This window comes from Lathyrus oleraceus, chromosome 7, assembly GCF_024323335.1.
Source record: "Lathyrus oleraceus cultivar Zhongwan6 chromosome 7, CAAS_Psat_ZW6_1.0, whole genome shotgun sequence".
Taxonomy (NCBI): Eukaryota; Viridiplantae; Streptophyta; class Magnoliopsida; order Fabales; family Fabaceae; genus Lathyrus; species Lathyrus oleraceus.
In genome coordinates, this window is record NC_066585.1 from 523,623,344 (window position 1) to 523,633,154 (window position 9,811).

At 29.1% G+C, this 9,811-nt stretch overlaps 1 long non-coding RNA gene across 1 annotated transcript; it reads left to right on the forward strand.

Annotated features, from left to right (window-relative positions):
- The first annotated feature begins 401 nt into the window (after window positions 1-401).
- LOC127104992 (uncharacterized) lies at window positions 402-8,385 on the forward strand. Its single transcript, XR_007794868.1, has 3 exons — window positions 402-698; window positions 3,613-3,942; window positions 8,158-8,385. It is a non-coding gene; the product is annotated as an uncharacterized LOC127104992 (long non-coding RNA).
- Window positions 8,386-9,811: the final 1,426 nt, after the last annotated feature.

The following is a 9,811-nucleotide window of genomic DNA, read 5'->3' on the forward strand; positions in this document are numbered from 1 at the left end:
AACCCTAGTTAGTAAATTTTGAAATTTTGATTCAAAATCCATCTATTACATATGAGTAGTAGTACTAGTACCCAAGTTTGAGGGCAAGCAAAGCAATGAGGTGGTTCAGCTTGATGAGCAATTAAAGCTGTATTATTGGAAGAGAAAGCAATTATGATATATCTGTTCTCTTGTATCATTATTGAGAAAACAATACAACATGTAGGTCATTATAGTTTGGCACTTACCAATATAAGCTCACTCACTCTTTTTGGATAGCTACAATGTCACTCATGTTTACTTGTTAGGAAATTGAAGTGTCCATTAAAATAGGAGGGGCCATCTATTGCAACAAAATTCAAAACAGACAATTTAGGTATGCTAACATTGGCCCATTTGGTAGCCCTACAAATTATTGCCACCGGAAGAGAAACATGCTTTTGACACTTTAACTTAAAATTCATCGCAATCACACATTTAAAATATCAGTAAACACTGAATCAAAATGAGATTTAACACTCTCGTATTCTTAGAACTGAATTCGAATATTTGATTACGTTGAAGAGGTCTTATCACACAAATTTTCTGATGATATTTTATTTATTTATCATAAACTAGAGGATAAGAGGAAGATATGTGATTGACTCCATCATAAGAAACCTAAGAAGGAATGCTTTGACTTTAGGAAGCAAAGCAATGAAGCACCATGTTTCTAACATGTGAGTATTGTCTCTCTTCCATGTGCATTTATTGATTGAGTTCTTTTAGTTCATATTTACTCTAAGGGATCACATATCATGCCATATTTTTATAATATACTATATAAAAAGTATTTTTAATGTGAGAGAAGAATAATTTATCCTATGTGTGCATTATTGAACATGATTACAACTCTCTTGATATGTATGAGTAAACATGTTAGGGAATTTATTTTTAAAGTGTATTTATGAAATTTGATTCAAAGATAAACTCATATAGATATGGAACAAGATAGTTATATATTTGTTACATATTGTTATCGTTTTAATTTTGCTTTGAATGCATAAAATTGTTGAGAGAAGTTGTTGGCTACAAGTTGAAAGCTTTTTGAGTTCTATTATTTATTAGAGATAGGAATGTGTGTTGGAGCTTGTTTGTTGGTCTTGCTCTTTATTCAATGTATACATCATGACAGGTGGGAAAATAAACAAAATGATGTTTGACTGAAAATAAGAAAAGAAAAACGTGTAATTAATTAAAAAGTTTTTATCATTTTAATACACAAATTTAACACAAAAATTCAACAATAAATTAGACCATTAAATATATGGTTAATTGTGTTTACCTGTCTTTAATAAATATAATACAATATTGCAATTCTTACAAATTTTAAATATTCGAATAGATATATATAGATATATATATATATATATATATTATATATATATATATATATAGTATATATATATATATATATAATATATATATATAATATATATATATTATATATAATTATATATAATATATATGATATATATATATATATATATATATAATATATATATATATATATTATATATATATATATATATAGATATATATATATTATATAGATATATAATATATATATATATATATATATATATATATATAATATATATATATCTATATATTATATATATTATATATATTATATATTATATATATATAATATATATATATATAATATATATATAATATATATATATATATATATATATATATATATATATATAATATATATATATATATATATATAAAATAATGTGTTCAAATTTATGTGACTTTAAGTGTTTTAAATTTTAATATACAAAAATTATTCAAATATGATATTAATTTTTTTTAATGACATCTAAAATTATAATTAGTTTTATTAAATTTTTTATACTTATTACACTTAAATAATTTTTTTACAATAAAATTTCAATCTCCCAATTTTAATTACCAATAACAAAATTGAAATATGACACATCAATAAAATCGGCTAAGAGATTAAATTTCAAAATAACTAAAATAAATGAACAAAAAGTTAATTTTTAAATTGAGATCAAAACCTGTCAAAAAATTTAAAGGATCAAAATTTAATTTTATATAAATAAAAAACAAAATTATATGTAAGCTTATTTATCAATATCAACTTAATGTAATTAACAACTACAAGTTTAAACTGCGTTAATAATATCAATTTATTATTGATATTTGATGTCATATTTGTGTGTTAAATATGATTTCTCATAAATTAAATAAACAACCACTTGGCTACACATCACATGAAGTTGATATTGATTAAATTTATTTTATATACCATTGACATATTTACAAGTGTTGGTTATGCTGTGTGTAGAATTTAATATTTGGGAGATTTTCCACCTAAACCATAAATCATCTTATTCACACCCCCTTTTATGTATTTTTAATTGAAAAACACCTCCACTACTCCTGTCCCTAGCCACCCACACGATAACTTCCACTTTCCCACCTCACATTGACCCTCTTATCTTTTTATATTTTATTAAAAAAACATGCAAAGTTTTAATATTCGAAAATTTAATTTCTAGAATGAATACAAATTGTCTTAAGAAAGCAAAAAAATGAACATTCTAAAGGAAGTGGCAAATAGTTTCAAAAAGTGAAGGGGTGTGGATAAAAAGATACGAGGCACAGTTAGCACTTCATATTATGTAGAAAAAGAGAGTTGTGTAATTGTTTTTCTTTCCTTTGTGGGTAAAGTGGGCTATATAAAATAAAGTTGTTGATTACATCTTAGAAGAATTTACCCTACATCTCAATAATTATCATTTCACTTCTACAAGTTTTCTTATTTAACTAATTTGCTTTTATATAAATAATTAAATTTTTAAAAATTTATTTTTTGCTTCATTTCCCTTTCAATTGCTCCAGAAATATGTCGATTTTGAGCCTGTAGAATCTGACTCATTGAACGGGGTCTTAAAAAAAATTAGGGTTTCAAGTTTTAGATTATAAACAAAATAAAATGGTAGTTGCACCCAACAGACAAGCAAATATTTGTTGAAATAGTAAATTATATTTTTTGTGTTCGGAGATGCATCTTCGGACGAACCTAAAATCACATCAGATTTTTGTTATTTTTGATAGGCACCCCATTTTGAATAAAATTTGTTCGGAGATGCATCTCCGAATATTATTCGGGATGTATCTAGATATACATATTCTTATGACTCTCTGTACTCATTTATGGTGTTTTTATTCACTGAGCCTTTTTTTATTTAACGACTCAGTGATGTTTTCGAAAATGCATATCTGGAAATGTCAAGTGGAATATTGGATAAAACACCACCTTGCATGTTCTTGTTTCTGTTCTCCTTCAAAATATTTAAAAAGATTTCTTCTATTCTCAATCAACTTTTCAACATCAAAACACCATTCTTGTATTTTATCACATCAAAGAGAGCAAATAAAGTATGAATTTTAGGTAAAGTTCATTCATTTCATCCCTTATTCATTATATTAATGTCTTTTTTATGCTAAAAATATGAACATTGAGTTCTGCCGCGCCGCAAAAAATAACTGAGAAGTTCGTTCACCAATTATAACTTGATCTGAGAAGTCTGTTGCCATATTGCCTATGAACAGTTCTAAGATCATGCCGACCTTGCCTTGGGCGTGATCCAAGCTTTCCTTGCACATTGCGTTCTCATGCTCAACTTTTTCCATGATTCTTTGGCAACTGGCTTTTAGCCAAACATCGTAGTCGGGGAATCGTCGTCTTCGACGGAGCGGAGAAAGGGAAAATGTGAGCTTTTTCTGGTTTATATGAACGAAATGCAAATGCATGAATGTATGAATATATTTTTAGTTTTCAGGGAATCCAGGAATTGTCGTCAATTGTAGAGTATGAAAGTAAAGACAGAAGGGGAAACCAGTATGGGAAAAAGAGAAAAAAGTTTATGTATTTATGAACTGGTATGCATCTCTTATGTATGATTTTTTTTAATGTTCAACAATGACTGGCTATTTGGGATTCCTTGGAAATGATTCATATGTCTTTTTCATGTAGATGAAATGTAAATATATATGCAATATTTTTTTTTAAATGGTTCAAAGGTTTGATAATGCAATAATTTAGGTTCAAAATTTATATATATATATATTATATATATATATATATTATATATATATATTATATATATATATATAATATATATATATATATATATTATATGATTGATGATGATGATGATGATGATGATGCAATAATGGTATGCGATAATATAGGTTTAAAGGTTTGACACATTCTGGAAAATCTGTATATGATTCTCAAGAATTAGGTTCAAAAGTCCGATGTATTCATGATATTCAAGATGGGTAGAGTCTTGGGTTTTCTGCAAAGACACATATCCCCTCACATATAGGTATTCTTCTTAAAAGAAGGAGGTTTCTAAAAAGGTCCCTAGAGTCATGGACCCCTTTTGAGATATCACAGTCTAAAATGAATGACTCGTAAGACAGTGATGCTCCCAAAAATATCTACTCTAGGTGCGGCATCTCGTATTTACCACAATCTAGATATAACATCAAGGAACTCAATACGACTCTACCATTTACTATCCCGTGTGTATACTCAAGCTCGGGTATAGAGCTTCTCTCTCATGTAACATCATGAACCCCAACCCACAATAGAGAATACATTAGATATTCAGAATATAATGAATATAAAATACAATAATGATGCAATAAAACAAAACAAGTAAAGCAATAAAGATAAACACCCAAACATGTAAATAAAACAAACAAAATTAGGATTGACTTACTTAGGGACTCCCCAGCAGAGTTGCCAGCTTGTTGGGGAGTCCGAGCAAGCATTCCCCAACATAGTCGTTAGCTATCGCGCCACGAAAAATACCTGAGGGAATCACACGTTTGAAATACAACAGAGTCGCTACTGAATTTTATTTATTCTAAGAGAAAGGGAAAATATCAATTAAATTCAAGGGGAAGAGAAAAAAGGTAAGGAAGTCAGTTATGCAAGGGAAAGGTATTAGCATCCCTCACATCTGTTGTACTCAACTGGAACCATTTTAATTGTTCTTTGCACGGATGAGTGTTATTATCTAAAGACTACTTGTAGTTGATTTTAATAAAAGGGAAAAGATAATTATTAATTAGTGTGCTCGCCAAGGATTCGAACCCTCGTGCCTACATATTCTCATAGTGCAATGAGAAAATCAGAGCTCTGTAGTTCATGGTAGAAAACCACATATTTGCTGGTTGATTTTAGGGAACAATTATAATCGTATCCTAACAGTGTTTTGACTAGCTGATTTTGATCCTCGTTCGGATGCTCTAAGCTTTTAGTATGACTACTAAGGAACGGATTATAACAGTTCTTTTATGAAAATAAAGTTATTTGTTTTGAAAATAGTTTGTGATTGAATTGAATTGAAAACAGTTAGTGAAATGGTGAAGGTATTGTTTAGATGTTATTTGGACCAAGATTGTGTTGTTTGAACCCATATAGTGGTGTCTGAAAGAATTGAAAATGTTGGTGTATAAACCAAGAACAAGAATGTAAAAATGGTGTCTAAACCAAGAACATAAATAATGTGGTGTCATAACCAAGAACTGGAAAAAATGGTGTTTAAACCAAAGAGAAAAATAAGAGTGGTGTTTAAATCAAAATGGAAAATAAGAGTGGTGTTTAAACCAAAGAGATGAGTGTTTTAACTAAGATGCTGATCAATCCAAAGAGAAAAATAAGAATGGTGTTTAAACCAAAGAGGTGGGTGTTTTAACCAAGATGGTGACTAATCCAAAGAGAAAAATAAGAGTGGTGTTTAAACCAAAGAGAAATAAAAGTGGTGTTTAAACCAGGAGAAAATGAAAGTGGTGTTTAAACCAAAGAGTATGGCAATTAACCAATAAATGGTGATTAGCCAATGCAGAGGTATAAATTTTTTCTTATATCAGGGGATTAAGACCTATAAGAAAGAGATGTTTACTTAAGCACGAAGCTTAAAGGTCATGCATGAAAGGGTTTTGCCTAAGCGCGAAGCTTACAGGGCATGCATGAAAGGATTTTCCTAAGCACGGTGCTTACAAGGCATGCATGAAATTGTTTGCCTAAGCACGAAGCTTACAGGGCATGCATGAAATGGTTTTCCTAAGCACGAAGCTTACATGGCAGAAATGCGTGAAAAAAAGTTTTAACCATGAGAAGGTGGTTAACCCAAGGAGAGAGGTATGGTTCAGAGATGGATGTTTAACCATGTGAAGGTGATTAACCCATATAGGAGGTGATTAACCTCAAGAGTGTATAGGTATCCAAGGAGTATAGTGTTTGGTCCAAAGAGAAAGGTATAGTTGATGTTGATTGTTGAAGTGGAATGAATGAGGATGAAAGTTTAAAGGTTGTTTGAATTGAATTGCACTAAAGTATATGAACGAAGGCGGATACTTTGAATAACTAGGGCATACGCCCCGTATTTAAAGATACTCAAAATAAGGATAAGAATAATCTTTCTCATTCTTCTCCACTTCTTAAGGCTCATGGCGCACAATTCGCATCATAATTAACAGGTGTTTTGAAGTTGAATAAGAAAAAAAAATTGTTTCGTGTTGAATAAGTTAGGGAATGAAACAAAATGTGTTTGAAAGAATGAATGAAGCTTAGTATGGTCATGTATTGATGGTCACATATTTTTAGCGTTTCGAATGAGAATGAAATTAGGATTAGCTTAATGGATCAAATGTGGGTGCAAGTCTTAATGTTCCTAATTCAAATTAGGCGATCAAGAAACTTTTAATCACCTAATTGAATAAACCCTAAGAGATCATGCAAGCGTTTTTAGGTCATGATATATTAAGAAGAATCAAACAAGTAATCATGAATTGTGAGTTAAGATAAAGAAAGAGAGAAAAATCAAGGTTAATGATATTCACTCTAATTTTCTAATTAAGTTATGATGATAAAAATTTAGAACTGAAAAACATGGTGTAGAATTAATCGGTGCTGTGTGATATCGCAAAATGTTATAAACAAATAAGCTCAATTAATGTTCAATCAAATAATGAAAAAATGGTAAAATTTATGGGTATGCACAGAAAATTATTTTCTAAAGTTCAATCCAATGATTAATTAACATTTGGAATATGGTATTATTAGCTAAAATAAAAATTCAATACTAGTCCGAAAATTGATATAGGCAAACTTAAATAAAAAAAAATTGTTATATGTTGCTAATATTATCAAGTACTTAAACATTAATCATATATAATTTCTATCATATAATATATCATATAATTACTTATATTATTCTCCATGAATTATATATATACATGGTATTAGCAAAATATATAGATTAGGATGGCACACATATAGATTTATAAAAAAGAGTAGATACAATTAGAGAAAAAAACGCAGGATATAGATTAGGATAGGACACAATTAGAAAAGAGTAATACAAAATTAGCACACAATTAGCTAGAAATGCACACACATAGCACACAATTTTTAAAATAAAAATGGAATAAAATTATTATTTGATACACTATTTATAGTGGGAACTTGGAGCATGATAAGAACTACAATCATATATAAATTTGCGGCGGCTTTTTCCTTTGCAATAATTGTGAAAGAAAATTTAACGGGTCATATATTCTTCATTTGGCGACAAATGTTTTATGTTTCTTGTTTTTATGGTCTTGACATAATTATTGTGGTTTGATTTTAACTGAATTTTAAAATAGATTTTAATTTAAATTATGATTAGAGCAATCATACAACATTAAGGTGTTCGGTAAAGTATTTCAATCAGATTGAATAGGATAAAAAATTATCGACAAAAAAAAAATATGGAATTCGCTATTGTAGGTAAGATACTCGATAAAATGTTTCAACCAAATTTATTTTCTTTTTAATTTCAAATAAGTGATTATTCTAATAAACTATTTCATATTTTTCATGTCTAAACTCTACACTAATGCAATGCCTAATTCATTGATATGCTAAACTATGTTAGAAATTATACTATGTTGATTCTAATGCAATTTGTTTAGCTATTTGAAAATGGACTTTTCGGTTTGTTTATGATATGGGTAACTATGACGCTGTTTTGGATCGTGAACGGTTTGTTGGTATCGAAATTCACTAATTCTCTTTATGGTGAATGATTAAATTAGAATAACAGAGAAGAAGAAGAGAACCATAATTAACACATTCATCACAAGCAAGACAAAGAAAGTTCAAGAACGGTAAATATGCAATGAATCACAAAGGAGTTCAAGGTTTACCAACGGAGGGGAGGATTCCTCTGGTTATTGTTGCAAAGAATCGTCGGTGAATTTACCGAAGAGAAACTCGGAGAACTTCAAGAGAAACTCCTTTAATCCAATCAATCGTTTGATAATTATGGTTTAATATAAATGATGAATGTAAAAGATGAATCTTGAATGTAGAATATTAATGAACATGTTTGAATCTTGATGAACTTTGAATGATGATTGTTGATGATAATGCTTCAATTGTTGAATGCTTGATTGATGATTTGTTGAAATTGGATTGTGGGTAAGTTCCACCAAATTTAAAATTTCAATGTGAAGTTCTAGATGGTGATGAATATAAACTTTGATGATGGTGAGAGAAGGAAGAAAAGAGAGAATTATGAGAGAATATGAGAAAAAAAATGGTGGGAGAATAATGGTTAAGTCACTTAGTATGTGTTTCTAGTTAGGTTAGTTGTTAGTTCTTCTAGTTAGGTTAGTTGAGGTTTCAAAATTGTGAGAAATGACATGTTTATATAGGTTTTGCAAGTGAATAAACACCCTTAGATTGTGATCCAAGTAAGGGGGTTACCAATGGTTGGTAATTAATTTAGCCTTTAGTTGCGGATCACCAATTTTAACACTTGGATTGATTGTTAAGAATGATTAGGATTAAATGGAAATTTGATTGAAAATGAAAGTTAAAATTTGTGTTTGTTTGATAGGATTTGTGTTAGTTTGGTAGTTATGGTAGTTAACAGTTAATTGTGTAATTGAGGGTTTGTGTATGCATAGGTAGTTAGAGACGAAAAATGATTGAATTTTGTAAAAGTACCAAGTTGGAATGTAAGGCAAAAGATCACTAGTAATTAATTCGAAATTTGGAATTTTTGAATGTTTTTGCCTTTGATTTTTTTACCAATTTTGCCTTTGATTTTTTTACCAATTTTGCCTTGAATTTTTGGTGAATTATCTCATGACTTTAAGTGCTTTTGAGAAGTGATTTTGCGTTGAAAATAAACACTTTTGAATGGTGTAAACTTAGTGATCCAATTCTGTTTTTGACATGAATCAAGATTGGAAAGTGTTTGAAAAAACAAGTATTGAATTCACTATATAGTGCAGAATTTTTCCAAGTTTCGTCGAGTTTTTCACGATTTTTCCATGACTTTTTTTATGATTTAGCTTCATGATATGAATGTCTAACTTGGTGTACCTTCTTCCTTGTAGCAAAGTGAATATTATAGTGGAAGAATGAACTTGAAGCAACATTGGAAAGTGAAGAACAAGCCATGGAAGTGAGGCTTGATGGAAGATAGAAATTGTTGAAAATTAGCATTTGACATAATCATGACATAAGTCATTTTTTTGAATAGTGATGAATCAATTGATCAAATGCTTGGAGAATAGGTCTAGGGAAATCCAGGAGTCAAAATCGACTCAATGGTCAAAAATTGACAAAAAGTCAACAGTTGACCAAAAAGTAAATGGTTTGACCAAGAGTCAATTGTACCCAAAATATGTAGTTTTTTTTACTGTCTTTCCTTGTAATACATTATTTTCATTTGTATCT